Source organism: Carcharhinus amblyrhynchos, unplaced genomic scaffold, assembly GCF_965287045.1.
Source record: "Carcharhinus amblyrhynchos unplaced genomic scaffold, sCarAmb.v2.hapA scaffold_61, whole genome shotgun sequence".
Classification (NCBI taxonomy): domain Eukaryota; kingdom Metazoa; phylum Chordata; class Chondrichthyes; order Carcharhiniformes; family Carcharhinidae; genus Carcharhinus; species Carcharhinus amblyrhynchos.
The window spans coordinates 1,199,909-1,215,607 of record NW_027649801.1 but is presented as its reverse complement, the minus strand read 5'-3'; positions in this window follow the sequence as shown (position 1 = coordinate 1,215,607).

The window sequence follows — 15,699 nt, the reverse complement described above, 5'->3', positions numbered from 1 at the left end:
AAAAAAAAGGACGGAGAAAAATGACAAAAATAATAGTCTAGCAATTTTTTTGCCAGTGTAGTCTCAAATTTCCTGTATCAAAATTTTGTATTATATTTTCCTAAATGTATCTGAACCATGCTTGTTGGGTAGCGAGGGAAGGGGAGGATTGTGTTGGGAAAGTGATCCAGGACCCAGACCAGAGTCTTAGACTCTCTCTTGCCGTTGTCTTTTATTGTGCCTTGGTGACTATATTTCTCGGAGACCCTGTTGCCCTCCAGTTGTTGGCACTTGTAACCTTCCCTTGTCTCCCGAAGTGGATATGATGAGAAGAACCTCATGGCAGCTCGTGTCCTCGTTTTGCACTCTTTAAAAGCGACCGCTTCCGAACAGGCCCACCAGGCAGCCACGGTGGTTACAACATGACCTTGCTCTGGGACTCGCACCACTGCACACCCACCCCCACCCCACCCCATCCCATCCCCCCCCCCCTCCTCCCCTCACACATGCCCCGCCCCCCCCCCCCCCCCCCCCCACACACACCTCCCGATGGGGGCAGATCGAAGGTTAGAACATGGCAGCTGAATTTTTAAAAAAAAACAAACTTTATAAAACAAAGAGTATATCGTATCCTATTATTGCTGGTTCCTGAATGAAAGAGAATCACATTATAAATGCCTCATAACAAGGGATGTAGCTCTAACTATTGAACGTGGTATTAGACTGACAGACTGCAGAATTTCCCGCAGTTTTCATTGTGAAGGTTATCTTATTTCTCTCTGTCTTATTGATGCCAATTTCTGAATCATGAAAGCAATAGAGATTTTATTTTATCGTCAATAAACACGCGACTGTTAATAGGATCAAATTCTGAAGTGACACATACAATCCGTCTCCTCCCGGATGACGGAACACTTTGATCAAAAAAAAAAGCTGTTTACTAAAAAGTGGAACTCTCGCACAGAACCTCCACGCCATGAAGGAGATAACTGTAATGTGCAGTGAGCATTACAGCCGTGTGTGTGGGTACGGGTGTCTGTGTATGGGTGCATGTGTCTATATCTGTGTGTGAGTGCGGGTGTCTGTCTATCTGTGTACCTTTGTGTGGGTGGGGGTGTCTATTTGTGTACCTTTGTGTGGGTGCGGGTGTCTGTGTACCTGTATGTGGGTGCGGGTGTCTATTTATCTGTGTACCGTTGTGTGGGTGCGGGTGTCTATCTGTATTTGTGTGTGGGTGCGAGTGTCCATCTGCGTACTTGCGTGTGGGTGTATGTGTGGGTACGTATGTGGTTGGGTGCGTGTGTCTGTGTCTATCTGTGTGTTAGTCCCTTTCACATGGTGATTTCCTCAGGCATTTTCAAAAAGGAATTGCAACCAAATGTGTCTCGGGTGCATAATCAATGGGTTAGGATTTCCTGGAAGAAATAATCAGTGTTTGCTTCACTGTTCATGCCTTTGTAACAGCCAGTGAAGGAGGGGCTAGCTAGCGACTGTCTATTGTCTGAGGTGTTGCCCATTGTCGGCAGGGGGTTTTGGGAGGGTTGTGGGGGGTGGTTGCCTTTGTCCAACAAGATTCTGGAGCAATGGTCTTCCAGGAATGGTGCTGTTTTGCACATCTCCTCTTGCTATGTTCATGGATAGATTCAAGGAGAGACCACTCCTAGCTGTACATTCCTAGATTGTCTGTTAGAAGGTGTGCAATATTAATCTGTATTTCTTTTTAGATTCCCTCCCATGAGTTGAGTTACCTGTTTGTGGGCTTCTTTGGATGCTCATCATTGGAGAGTTTTGACCATACCAGTTTGTTTCTGTTGGTATCCTGGTAGCACTTGTCTTGAGTGTGTTTTGACCCCACAAACTGTTTTGTTACTTGAGGGATACAGTAGCACTTATGTGGCATTTTGGCCTATTTGTCTTTCCTAGGGCAATCCAAAATTAGTCTATGTGGATGCTGGTTCAACCAAAACTTCCAAGACTTGAGATTGATAGATTTTTGTTGGGTTTGTATAAGGGGCAAAGGTAAGTAAATGGAGTTGAGATACAGATCAACCATGATCTAATTGAATGATGGAACAGGCTGTAGGGGCTGAATGGGGTGTGGAGGGATATGGTTCAAGTGCAGGTCAGTGGGACTAGGCAAAAAATGGTTTGGCGCAGACAAGGGCCAAAAGGCCTGTTTCTGAGCTGTAATTTTCTATGGTTCTATGGCCTCCTTTTTGGTAAGAGTTGGGCGCTTTGGTGCTGCACTTGCGCATGGCTAGGAAGGGTTTGGATTGCAGGCTGCCTCATTTGTGCTAACCTCTGTATCATGTGCTACACTCTTGTGCTGTAGATTCACCCTCATATTGGGCCACAGTACATGCACACCAGCAGCCTGCACTTTCACAGTGGGGTGTTATGATTTGGAGTGTCTGGGGGTACGAGGCTCCGTGAGTCTGAATAACCCAGACCTCAGCCAGGAAATTCAGGCTTGCACCAGTAAACGGGGGGGTCCTGTGTTTTCATTCGACTCCCAAGTTTGTTCCCTCAGCTGCCATTGCTCCACAGGCCTACGGCAGTTGTATTTGAGTAGGAGACGGAGGTGATGTGTGGCTGGACCAGAGTAGGACATGCTGAATCTTGTTCAGCTGTTACATTTGCACTGCTGTAAAGCGCAAGCTTGAAATGGAAACAGGAAGAATTTAATCTCCCACTAGGAATCTAGGCACCAGTATTAATTTTAGGTGTTTGGATCCAGTGCGATACAAGTGGGTGTGAACTTTTTAATCACAAATAACTGTGTTCCCTATGGATCTGACCCATTCTTTTGTCTCTAGACTTTCAGTGCCATTGTAGATTCCCCCAGCCATATGTACTCGTCCCATTGTGGTGTACCTTGGTTCAGGTTGAGAGCTTATCCTACGGGGAAATTGTTGGTGCCGTTATCTTTTTTTGGGGGGAGAAATGAGCCTGCTTGAGTTGTTCTATGTTATCCCAAATATTTCTCGTTTAGTTGTCGGGAGGGGATTCGGCGGGGGGGGGGGGAGGTGGATGTGCAAAACTCAGTCACTCACAACTTAGCTGTTCAGGGTTGATGCCCTCCTCCCCCCTCTCAACTTACATGGAAGAAATTCCATCTCGGAATACAGCAGAGAGCCAAAGAGATTGCCAGCGAGGCAATGTCTTCCGATAACTCTTGGCAGTCTGAATCAAAACCATTCGTCTATCGGTCGCAGTGGGAGGGGAACTCGTAGAGTTGAAAACTGATCCTTCCCCCTCCCTAACACAAGCCACACGCACGCACACATAGACACACACACACACACTCTCTGTCTCTCACATCTACCTACTGATGCTCAGACACAGCCACAAGATGCTGATGTGTCTTGGGCTTGGTTTTTGTTGACATCACCTTGAGCCAAGGTGACATCACCTTGAGCCAAGCAACCCACCCAGACTTGCTTCCCTCTCTTGGTGATGTCAGCCTGGACACTGGGATGTGTTGGCTTACCTTTTTTTTTACACACATTGAAAGTAAATAGGAAACTTTTTAGCCGTTAAGCATAATTTTCTTCTTTGCTCGGGGAAAGGGTTGAGATGGGATTGGGCAGGCAGTCTAGACTTTATATTTTAAATAAGGTCTCCAACAGACCAAAACTGAATTCCTTTAATTTGTACAATTGATAATTGCAAAGCATTTAGATAATTGGTCTTGTATTGTTTTTAATAAAGTATAACATTGACCTACTCTGATAATTGAGCCCACTGATAGTTACCAGGCCTTTCAAGGAGGTGGTTACTGCTGCAGTATTAAATCTCATTGTTCCGCAATCATTGGCTTTTTAAGAAAAGAAAATACATTTTTTAGAAGTCTTTGAAGAGCTTTATTTTTAAAAGGTGGAAAGGATCAGTTCTCATTCCGCTACAAGGATTTAACTGGGGTGGGGTGGGGAGGAAAAGTGTCTCATTTCACCTGTTGGAATTGAGAACATTTGTTTCTTTTTTCTCTCATTTTCTGGGGAAAATGGAATGAGACGCAGAGCTCCCAAGGCACTAGCTCGTGGCAGGTTGGAGGTTTGAGCAACTGCAGTTTCTGTTGAACGGATTCACTTGTTTCTTGATGGAGGAGCCGAGTGTTGGTGAGGAGGAAGAGAAGGGCTTTGTTGATTGGTTTGAGGTACACTGGATGGGTTCTGTGCCAGAGACATGTGAATATGTATTGTTGAGGAGCTCTTTTCAGTATAGAATGCTTTATATAGCTCCTAAGATGTATAATATAAATTCACACATTCATGGTGCTGGCTACCCCCCTGTAGCTCACTGAAGGTGATATGTTGTATCATTCTTTCATTGTAATATAATAAAACATTTTTTTACATCATTTGGTCTGCTATTGTTCTATGGTTGTGTTAGATTTTGAGACAGTTTAGGATCATACAGTGCAGGACGAGGCTATTTGGCCAATTGAGTCTGCTCCAACCACAATCCCACCCAGGCCCTATCTCCATAACCCCATTCATTTGCCCTAGATAGTCCCCCGACACACAGACTTGATTTACCACGGTCAATCCACCTCACCTGCTCGATAGTTTGGCCTCAACTACTTCCTGTCGTAGTGAATTCCACACGTTCGCCACTCTCCAGGTAAATAACTTTCTCCCAATGCGCCTTTTATGACCCTCTGACCAAAACGTGTCGATATTTCTTGGGTAAGAGTATCGATGGTCTTCGAACAAAGTGGATATATGGGGTATGAGGCAGAGACCATAGAATCCTACGTTGCAAAAGGAGACCACTCGGCCTATCGAGTCTGCCCTAACCACAATCCCACACAGGCTTCATCCCCACAATCCATGTATTTGCCCCAGCTAGCGCCCTGACACTAAGGGCCCGATTTTACCAAACGGGCACGAAAACCTGGTGCAGTCAGACGTGAGGCCATTAACATGAGCCACATCTGTGCAGATGCCCATTTTACTAAGGCCCGAAAAATGGCCACGATCTGAATTGGGCGCGATGGCAATTTAAATGCCTTTAAATTGAATTAATGGGCTGCCTGCCCAACTTCAACAGCAATTCCCCCTTTTACGTGCGTGCGTCCAGACTTGGTGTGAAACAGACCTGCTCGGCAAAGATCTGTTCGGGGTGCTCCAGCTTCTGAAGAGGTAAGTTCAGAGCTTCCAACGACTCTCTGACTCAGATCGGTGATTGGTTTGGTGGGGAGGAGGTGGTGGGAAAGCAGGTTAAATCATTCTCTTAGGGGGTGGAGGGGAGGACGTGGGTCTGATGTATCTCTGGGGGGGGGGGGGGGTGCGGGGTGGTGGGAGACCCAATCATTCTCTGGTTGGGGGGGAGTGCAGAGGGAGGCCACGTTGTCGTCTGGTTGGGGGAGGGAGGGCAGATCATTCTCTAGTGGTGTGGGGGGGGAGAGACGGACTGGGGGGGGGGGGGGGTGCAGGGGATCCACTGCCACTCTGCGGGCGATCGATGGGGTAGAGAGGTGTGATTGGTCTGGGTAGTTGGGGGGGTGGATGGATAAGGGTGACAGTTATGTTATGGGAGTGGGGAAATATCTGTGGCGGCCCTCACTCCCACTTAGGCCTCCTTATCCGCTTTCTGTAACCCAGGAGTGATGTGACAGGGCCACGTTTTTCTATTTTTTTTCTCTCTCGCTGCGTGTTCCAGCTCAGCGCTCTGATTAGAGCTGCTGTGTTTCGGGTGTGATTAGCCCAGCCCAGAATATGAATCAGACCTACAAATTTTTTTTAAGGCTAAGTGCAGAACGGCGGGGGGGGGGGTGCCCAAGAGCACTTTTCCAAATCGGATCTGAATGGTGCCCAGATTCAGCACTTAGGGCCCAATTTTATCATTTTTATTCTAAGGGTCAATTTAACCTGGCCAAGCCACCTAACCAGCACATCTTTGGACTGTGGGAGGAAATCCACACAGAGAGAACGTGCAAACTCCACACAGACTGTGACCCAAATCATGAATTGAACCCAGGTCCCTGTGCTGTCAGGCAGCAATGCTAACCACTGTGCCACCACGTGATGGGTTGTAGACCAGAGATAACATTTGTTCAATTTCAGGGCATAACTGACATTTACAGATTACTTGGGATATTTCTGGCTTTCGTTGAGAATTGTCGTGGTACTGAGGTTGTCTGCAATCCTCCCCTCTATTGTGGAACTCTTTAGTTTTAAAAGTTTTTTTGATGGGATGTGGACATCGCTGGCTAGGCCAGCATTGATTGTCTATCCCTGATTGCCCTTGAGGGCTTTTAGGAGCTAACCATGTTGCTGTAGGCCTGGAGTCACACATAGGCCAGACCAGGCAAGGATGGCAGATCTTCTGTCCTAAAGGACATCAGTGCAATAGATGAGTTTTTAACATAATCGATAACGGTTTCATGGTCATCAGCAGATTCTTAATTCCAGTTTTTTTTTATTCAATTCAAATTTCACCATATTGGGATTTGAACCTGGGTCCCCAGAGTGTTATCCTGGATTGCTGAAATATTAGTTCAGTAACAATACCGTTGTTCATCCACCGTCATCAATGAGGACCTCAACACTATTAGTCACTTTGAGGCTGGTTGCCGTGTGTCTGAAGATGATGATCAGACCAATTCAGGCACGGAATGTCCTGGCACATATTGGACAGACTTGTGTAGACACTAGTTGTTGCGCTGGTGGCTGTGGACTTGTGCAGCTCGTGCTTAAGTTGTGCTTCAGCAACACACCTTGCTTCATGAGCTTGACAGCCTTTGTGGATGAGGCAGCGCCGGGAAGGGCGGTTTTGTGCCAGTGTTTCCCAGGTGGTCGTGTCAATGTCAAACGACTTCAGGGAGGCTTTGAGTGTGTCTTTGAAACGTTTCTTCTGTTTTCCATGCGACTGTCTTCCAGCAGAGCGTTCCCTCCTGTGTGCCTGTGAAATGTGGACTATGTATCGAAGGCATGCAAGACAGCTCAATTATTTCCACGTGACTTGTCTTTGCAGAATATTACGCATCAGGTGGCAAGACAAAGTACCAGACACTGAAGTTCTCTCTAGAGCCAGTCATACTGCTGATGAGAGCGCAGACTCGGTGGGCAGCTCATGTCATCCGTATATCAGACGAGCGCATACCCAAGCAGGTCCTTTTTGGGAAACTCTCTGCTACAGTGACAATACCAGTTCACTGCTGTCTCCCTGATGTGGTCACTTCCTGACTGACCGCTGTCCCCTGCAATGTTGGAATGTTTCATGGAATCAGAGAAAGCTTCAGGGACAGAATGAGACCAGTGTAGACACAACAGGCCAAATGGTTTCTAAGTTAGCCACTGGGCCTAATCCTAATTCCCAGCATTTGTGGTTCATAGTCCTGTGGATTATGGCATTTCAGGTGTAGGTGAGAGTGTGTTCCAGGCCATCGCACCTCCTGGGCGAAAATAATTTCCCCCTCTGTTCTCTGATGTGAAACTTCTTCAAATAGTGACACTCAGAGTCTTTCCCCACACCCCCTGCACAAATGCATGCTCCCTGTGAATACTAACACATTTGGGAAACACCAGAATATACAAATAATTATACAATGAATGGGACTCCCGCTGTTCTGACTTCTAAAAGACAAGTTATTAATTCAGTGGAAATGGTGCTGTATGTGGGGAAAAGCGGAGAGGCCCACAATTTTCCACAAAAATAATATTCAATGTCACCTGTTGTTGCTAAGGGATGAAAAAAAGCATCTAAACACTTGGCAAGTTGGTTATGAATTTCAAATCTCCCCGGTTACTGGATAATATAATGCACTCGCAGTTATCATTGAGAAACCTAGTCTCCTTCATCCTCCCTATGTGTTTCATAATTGTCACCATTAGGCATTAATTGCCCTCTCTAAAAGTTTTCAGAAGTTTGGTCTGGTTTAACAGTGTAAGCGCTCTTGATGTTCCTGCAATGTGATTTAACATCTCTAACCCAGAAAGAGAGCACCTGAAACTGGAATCTTATCCCTGTCGGTACTAAACTTTCCTCAGAGTACAATACATCTTTAATTCTTTTAAATGTTTCCTTTTTTTCTTCAATCCAATTTCTTGCTGACTTTTATTTCACTGTACGCAGTTCACCCTATTGCCAGCTCAACCATTTGGTCCTTATCAGGGAAGGAGATGGGACCAACCATCTTATTGTTCACCAAGATCCCCGATATTTTGTTGTCTCCAGCGTGCTTTTGCACTTTCAGCAATTTGCAAAGTATCTTTGAGCTGAAAGGTGCAGCACAAAGTCTAACAGAAACTTGCAATGCACTGCTACAGCAAAATCTGGGCCAATATTCTTTGCTGAATCACTAATAACGATAAAAGATACGACATTCTCAAGGTAGTGAGAAATGTGGGTCGAAGTCTGATCACGCAGACACCAATAGTTAAAGGTTGGTGTATAACGTGGGTAAACGTGAATTGTTCACTTTGGCAGGAAGAATAGAAAAGCAGTATACTATCTAAATAGAGAAAGATTGCAGGACTCAGTAGTACAGAGGTATCCTGGTGCACGATCTCTCAAAGTCAGTGTGCAAATGATTAGGAAGGCAAATGGACTGCTAGTGTTTATTATAAGAGGAATGGAATATAAAAGTAAGGAAATTTTAGCAGGAAAGTGGAGCTGATGCTCTATTCCTGTTGTACGGTGGAGCAAGCTCAAATGGCCTACTTCTGTTCCTATGTTCCTTCGCAAACAGCATTTTTTAACCACACCGGCAGAGATTGAATCAAGTAGATCTCAGCAGCTAATACAGCCTCTGCCTTGTTCAAAGGCCAAGCTTGTCACCTTAGTAAAGATTTTAGTTTGAATTTACAAATGTTTAAAACTATTATTTCGTGAAACTTGGAAGTTTACGTTTCTAAATAGTTTGCAATACTTCAGATTTGATTTGGAAGTGTAAAAGCTGCTGTGTGTCCTCATTATGGAAGGATTGGCTTCTGTTAAGTATATACTTCACAATACTAATCACGAGGGCACATGCAGTCAGGAAATTTCTTAGCCACCTGGTTTCTACTTAGCAGTCATCACGCTATACGGCCAAACGTTTTATTTTGAATGAAGGTAATTTTGGATCATCCAAAAGTATCATCAAAAATTAAGAGCATCTTGCCAATCTGAACTGTGTTGTATTTAGTTTTGGACCATTCGCAGGAGGAGGACACAAATAGTTTGCCATATATTAGAGATAGAAGGATGGTAGGAGTTGAGGGCCTGAATGCGATTAGTGTCACTAGAGAGGTAGTGCTTGATAGACTAATGGGACTGATGGTGGACAAGTCCCCAGGACCGGATGGAATGCATCCCAGGGTTCTGAAGGAAATGATGGAGGTGATAGTGGATGCCTTAGTGATTATTTACCAAAATTCATTGGATTCCGGGGAAGTGCCGGAAGATTGGAAAACGGCTAATGTTACGCCGCTGTTTAAAAAAGGTAGCAGACAAAAGGCAGGGAATTATAGGCCGGTTAGTTTAACATCTGTAGTTGGAAAAATGCTTGAATCCGTCATCAAAGAAGAAATAGCGAAGCACCTAGAAAAGAATGGTTTGATAAAGCAGACGCAGCACGAAGTCGTGTTTGACAAATTTATTGGATTTCTATGAGGATGTGACTCGTGCGGTAGACAGAGGGGAGCCGGTGGATGTGGTGTTTCTAGATTTTCAAAAGGTGTTTGATAAGGTGCTTCATAAAAGGTTGCTACAGAAGGTTAGGGTGCATGGAGTTGGGGATAAGGTGTTAGCATGGATAGAGGATTGGTTGTCTAATAGGAAACAGAGTTGGTATCAATGGGTGCTATTCTGATTAGCGGTTGGTGACTAGTGGAGTGCCACAGGGATTGGTGCTGGGGCCTTAGCTATTTACCATTTTATATAGATGATCTGGAGAAGGGGGCTGAGTGTAGGGTGACGAAATTTGCTGATGACACGAAGATGAGTGGTAAAGCAAATTGCATGGAGGGTGTGGAAAGCCTGCAGAGGGATCTGGATAGGCTGAGCGAGTGGGCGAGGACCTGGCAGATGGAGTATAATGTTAGCAAGTGTGAGGTTATCCACTTTGGCAGAAATAATAGTAGGAGGGATTATTATTTAAAGGACGAAAAGCTGCAGCATGCTACGATGCAGAGGGACCTGGGGGTCCTTGTGCATGAGTCGCAAAAACCCAGTCTGCAGGTGCAGCAGGTGATCAAGAAGGCGAATGGGATGCTGGCATTTATAGCGAGGGGGATAGAATATAAAAGCAGGGAGGTCTTGCTGCAACTGTACAGGGTACTGGTGAGGCCGCAGCTGGAGTACTGTGTGCAGTTTTGGTCGCCGCACTTGCGCAAGGATATTTTGGCCTTGGAGGGAGTGCAGAGGAGGTTCACTAGGCTGATACCGGAGATGAGGGGGTTAGACTATGAAGAGAGACTAAATAGACTGGGTCTGTACTCGTTGGAGTTTAGAAGGATGAGGGGGGAATCTTATAGAGACGTATAAGATAATGAAAGGGATGGATATGGTAGAGGTAGAGAGATTCTTCCCACTCAGAAAAGATAGCAGGACTAGAGGGCACAGCCTCAAGATAAGTGGGGGGGTGGAGGCAGTTTAGATCGGAGTTGAGGAGGAACAAAGGGTGGTGAATCTCTGGAATTCTCTGCCCGTTGAAGTGGTGGAGGCTGCCTCGCTAAATATATTTAAGTCATGGGTAGATAGGTTTTTGACAGACAAGGGAATTAAGGGTTATGGGGAGAGGGCGGGAAAGTGGAACTGATCCACTTCAGATCAGCCATGATCTTATTGAATGGCGGGGCAGGGTCAAAGAGCTAGATGGCCTACTCCTGCTCCTATTTCTTATGTTCTTGGTTATTAGTGTTTCTCTCCCTCCCTGAATTAGGGAAGTGCAAAAAATGTTTGGCCAGGTACCTTCTAAGTCAATGGGCGATTAAGTGTGTTTGGTCTGCTTAATCAGTGACCTTTCCCCCACTTAACAACCAAAGCTGCAAGTGAGAATGTTGACTCAGTTCCTTCTTAATACCACTCCACTGAGCTTCCAGTTAAAGGAACTATTAACTATTTCTGTCTGGCCATTTTGACCCAAGATCTTTATTGCTTAAGATTTGGCATCTTCTGTTTTTGGGCATCTGGACAAATAGTGGACAGAGTCTGTTACCTATCAAGTGGTTAGCACTGCTGCCTTGTAGCACCAGGGACCTGGGTTCAATTCCAGCCCTGTGTCTGTGTGGGTTTCCTCTGGTTTCCTCCCACAGTGCAAAGGTGTGTGAGTTAGGTTGATTGGCCATGCTCAATTGTCCCTTTGTGTCAGGGAACTAGCTAGGGTAAATACGTGGGGGTATGGGGATAAGGCCTGGTTGGGATTGTTGTTAGTGCAGACTTGATGGGCCAAATGGCCTCCTTTTGCACTGTAGGGTTTTCTGTGAAGCACCTCCAGTGTTTCTGTCATGTCAAGCTAACTTTAAGGATAATGTCCCTCTTTGGGAATGATGCCCAGTGAGATTTCAGCTTTAATTAATACTTTGAACAGGGCTGCCAACTCTGGCTGGGTACGCTGGAGGTTTCATCACAGACCTGCCCTTATCCGCTCATTGTCCTTGAGGTTTGGGTAAAATAAGTTTACATTCAGTACAACATGTCCATTTTCACATTGGAAAGCAAACCGTTTCTCTGAACTGATTGGATGACTCTTGACCACTGAACCATAGCATCCCTACAGAAGAGAAAGAGGACATTTGGCCCATCGAGCCTGCACCAACAACAATCCCACCCAGGCCTCATCTCCGTAACCCCACGTATTTACCCTAGCTAGTTCCCCTGACACTAAGGAGCAATTTAGCATGGCCGATCCACTTAACCTGCATATCTTTAGAGTGTGAGACGAAACCGGAGCATCCGGAGAAAACCCACGCAGACACGGGGAGAACGTGCAAACTTCAAACAGACAGTGGCCCAAGGCTGGAGTTAAACCTGGATCCCTGGTGCTGTTAGGCAGCAGTGTTAACCACTGTGTCACCATGTCACCATAAAAATAAACCTTCCTTCTGTCCAACTCCACCTTTTCTAGCAAATAAACAGAAGGGTCAAAAGAAAGTTACTTTTTCTATGACATCGCCCAGGCTGGTCCCTGCATTATTCTGGAAATTAATCCTCATTTTCCTTTAGTGTTGGTAACCTGGGATGTCGAACTGGTTAACTGGTGATCTCCTCAATTAGTTGTCAAAGTCTAAGTGCAGATTTCTTCAAACATCCAGTTGTTTTTGAGTTGTGTACAGCTCTTAACAGAGCTTGGCCTAATCTTTGATTTGATTTATTATTATCATATATATTAGTATACAGTGAAAAGTATTGTTTCTTGCACACTATACAGACAAAGCAAATGAGAGGGTGCAAAATGTAGTGTTACAGTCATAGCTAGGGTGTAGAAAAAGATCAAAGTAGGTTCATTCAAAATTCTGACGGCAGCAGGGAAGAAGCTGTTCTTGGGTCAGTTGGTATGTGACCTCAAACTTTTGTACCTTTTTCCTTGGTGGAAGAAGGTGTGGGGTGTTGAGATTGCGTGGGGTGCTTAATTATGCTGCCTGCTTTTCCAAGGCAGTGAGAAGCATAGACAGAGTCAATGGATGGGAGGTTGGTTTGAGTGATGGATTGGACTACGTTCATGACCTTTTGTAGTTTCCTGCAGTTTTGGGCAGAGCAGGACCCCATACCAAGATGTGATACAACCAGAAAGAATGCTTTCTATGGTGCATCTGTAAAAGTTGATGAGAGTCGTAGCTGACATGCCAAATTTCTTTAACCGCCTGACTCCCAAAATGGACCAGGCACCATCTACCAGTCAGCATCCAGATTGGCACATGATCAACAGGCAACTCTCAGAGGGGAGGGTGAGCTACTCAAAGGAAACTTGGTAGCGTTACCACTTGCATGAGGTGGCCAAGAATAAAGGGAACACTAATCCTGAGGGTGCACAAGCATCTCCTTCACTATGAAAGTCAATTATTACCTGTTGTAAGCATACCTTTCATAATTATACATATGCAGATTAATACCAGATTACGTCTATAGCATTTATATCATTGCATAATTACCACATAAGAGTCCCTTTGTAGACAAAATGAATTGGGAAAAGCTTATACTAAGTGAGGTACTTCCTGAGATTGCTGCTGTTTTAATTTACATGAACAACATTGATGCAAAAGCTCAATGCAATTGGGTCAAATTTGCTGTTGATACGAAACCAAGTAGAAATGTAGAGTCAGGTCAGCAATTACCTATTTAAAGCTGAACCCACACAGGTCATGGTACAGCTGAAGAACTTGATCCGGTACATTCCCCCCGATTCCAGGTGGCACTGTGGCACAGTGGTTAGCACTGTTGTCTCACAGCACCAGGGACCCGGGTTCAATTCTGATCTCGAGTCACTGTCTGTGGAGTTTGCATATTCTCTCCGTGTCTGTGTGGGTTTCCTCTGGGTGCTCTGGTTTCCTCCCACAGTCTGGTTTGGCCAGCATCCCGTGAAAGAATGAATAATGGACTTCAAGTGTTGGAAGCCCCGACTTCCGGTTGTTCATCCTCTGAGGAGCATAAAATGCGACCAGGCTTTGCAGCTCTGTGAAGGAAGGTGTGTGATTGAGTTTCCACCCAGTGGACGGGGCCACCACCACTGCATTTAACCCCAACCGAATCTCACGCACAGTATCCCTCTAAATATACTTTGCACAATTGGCCATCCAGCCCCCAGCACAAATATTAGCTTCCAATCTTTTGAAAGAGATGGAAGGACAGAGAAACTACCACAACCACCATTTACCATGGAGTGAGCTTCAAGTCAAAACTTAATGGAAGACTTTATATTACTTGAATCTTACTGAAAAGAGATTCATGTATCTATCACTTTGCACTCATTAAGACAAACACAAGAATGCCAAATTTCAAACAATTTATACTCCAGGAGAAAGGGTGATAATTGATTGGCAGGTTGCCTCTGATCGGCTGAGGCATTGCCACAGAGATTTCCCAAGCTCCCGGAGAATCAAAAAAGATGCGAAGCTTGACATTATTCCTCTTGTTTGCAGAGAGGAGATCCCTGTGAATGAATATATGTTACTGTGAACAAGCATAATTGTGCCATGTTACAAACTCAACTGATTACCTCCAACTAGTTGTTAGTGTAGCTATTAACACACTCAGCATTATTCAGTAAGCCCAACCACGAAATCACATCAAAGAATCAACACTTTGTTTTGCAAGCTCGGGCTGGCTGCTCTATCACATAGCTTCTGCCAACCCAAGGAACATGTTATTTGAATCAATCATCCAATCACTGGGTTTATAACCCATGTGGCTGACCTTCACACACAATATATCCCATCATTCTGGATGGCCCTTGCACTCACCCATACACACAAACACACACGCAAACACACGCACGTACACACACTCAGGCACAGACACACAAGCAGACATGCGCACACAAGAAGTTTTTTAAAGTTTATTTATTAGTGTCACAAGTAGGCTTACATTAACACTGCAATGAAGTTATTGTGAAAATCCCCTTGTTGCCGCACTCCAGCACCTGTTCGGGTACACTGAGGGAGAATTCAGCATGGCCAATGTTCCTAACCAGCGCGTCTTTCGGATTGTGGGAGGAAACCGGAGCACCCAGAGGAAACCCACGCAGACACGGGGAGAACGTGCAGACTCTGCACAGACAGTGACCTGAGCTGGGAATCAAACCTGGATCCCTGGTGCTGAGACACACACACACACACACACACACACACTCAATTGTGTGGCAGACAGAATGTCTATATATATACATGTACACTCACACACACACAGGAGGTTACATCAGTCTGACCCTAATCAGCAGCAATTGTTTCCTGGTATTATCTTATTGTTTACACTTGTCTTCAGAATTGTCTGTGTTGAATTGAAGGGAACCGGGGGAAAAAACAAAACATGTGATTGAAACATGGAGAGTTTTGTTTATTCGTCCATGGAACGTGGGCATCACTGTGCAGGTCAGCATTTATTGCCCATCCCTAATTGCCCTTGAGAAGGTGAGGTGCCTTCCTGAACCCGCTGCAGTTCCTGTGGTGCAGGTACACCCACAGAGCCATTCAGGTGGCACGGTGTCACAGTGGTTAGCACTGCTGCTTCACTGCGCCAAGGACCAGGGTTCAATTCTGGGCTCGGGTCACTGTCTGTGTGGAGTTTGTACATCCTCCCTCTGTCTGTGTGGGTTTTCTCCGGGTGCTCCGGTTTCCTCGCACAGTCCAAAAATGTGCGGCTTAGGTGGGTTGCCATGCTAAATTGCCCCTTAGTGTCGGGGGGACTAGCTAGGGTAAATGCATGGGATTATGGGGATAAGGCCTGGGTGGGATTGTAGTTGGTGCAGACTCAATGGGCTGAATGGTCTCCTTCTGCACTATAGATTCTATCAGTTCCAGGATTTTGGCCTGACGATTTTGAAGGAACAGTGAATAAATTTCCAAATCAGGATGGTTGAGTGATTTGGAAGGGAACTTACAGGTGGTGGTGCTCCCAGGTGCATGCTGCCCTCGCCCTGTTAGGTGGTACAGGTTCTGGGTTTGGAAGGTGCTGTCTAAGGAGCCTTGGTGAGAACAAAGAACAAAGAACAACCCAGCACGGGAAACAGGCCCTTCGGCCCAACGAGCCCGCGCCGCCGCATCACCCTACACCTATTCTACCCAGCATGTCTACGAA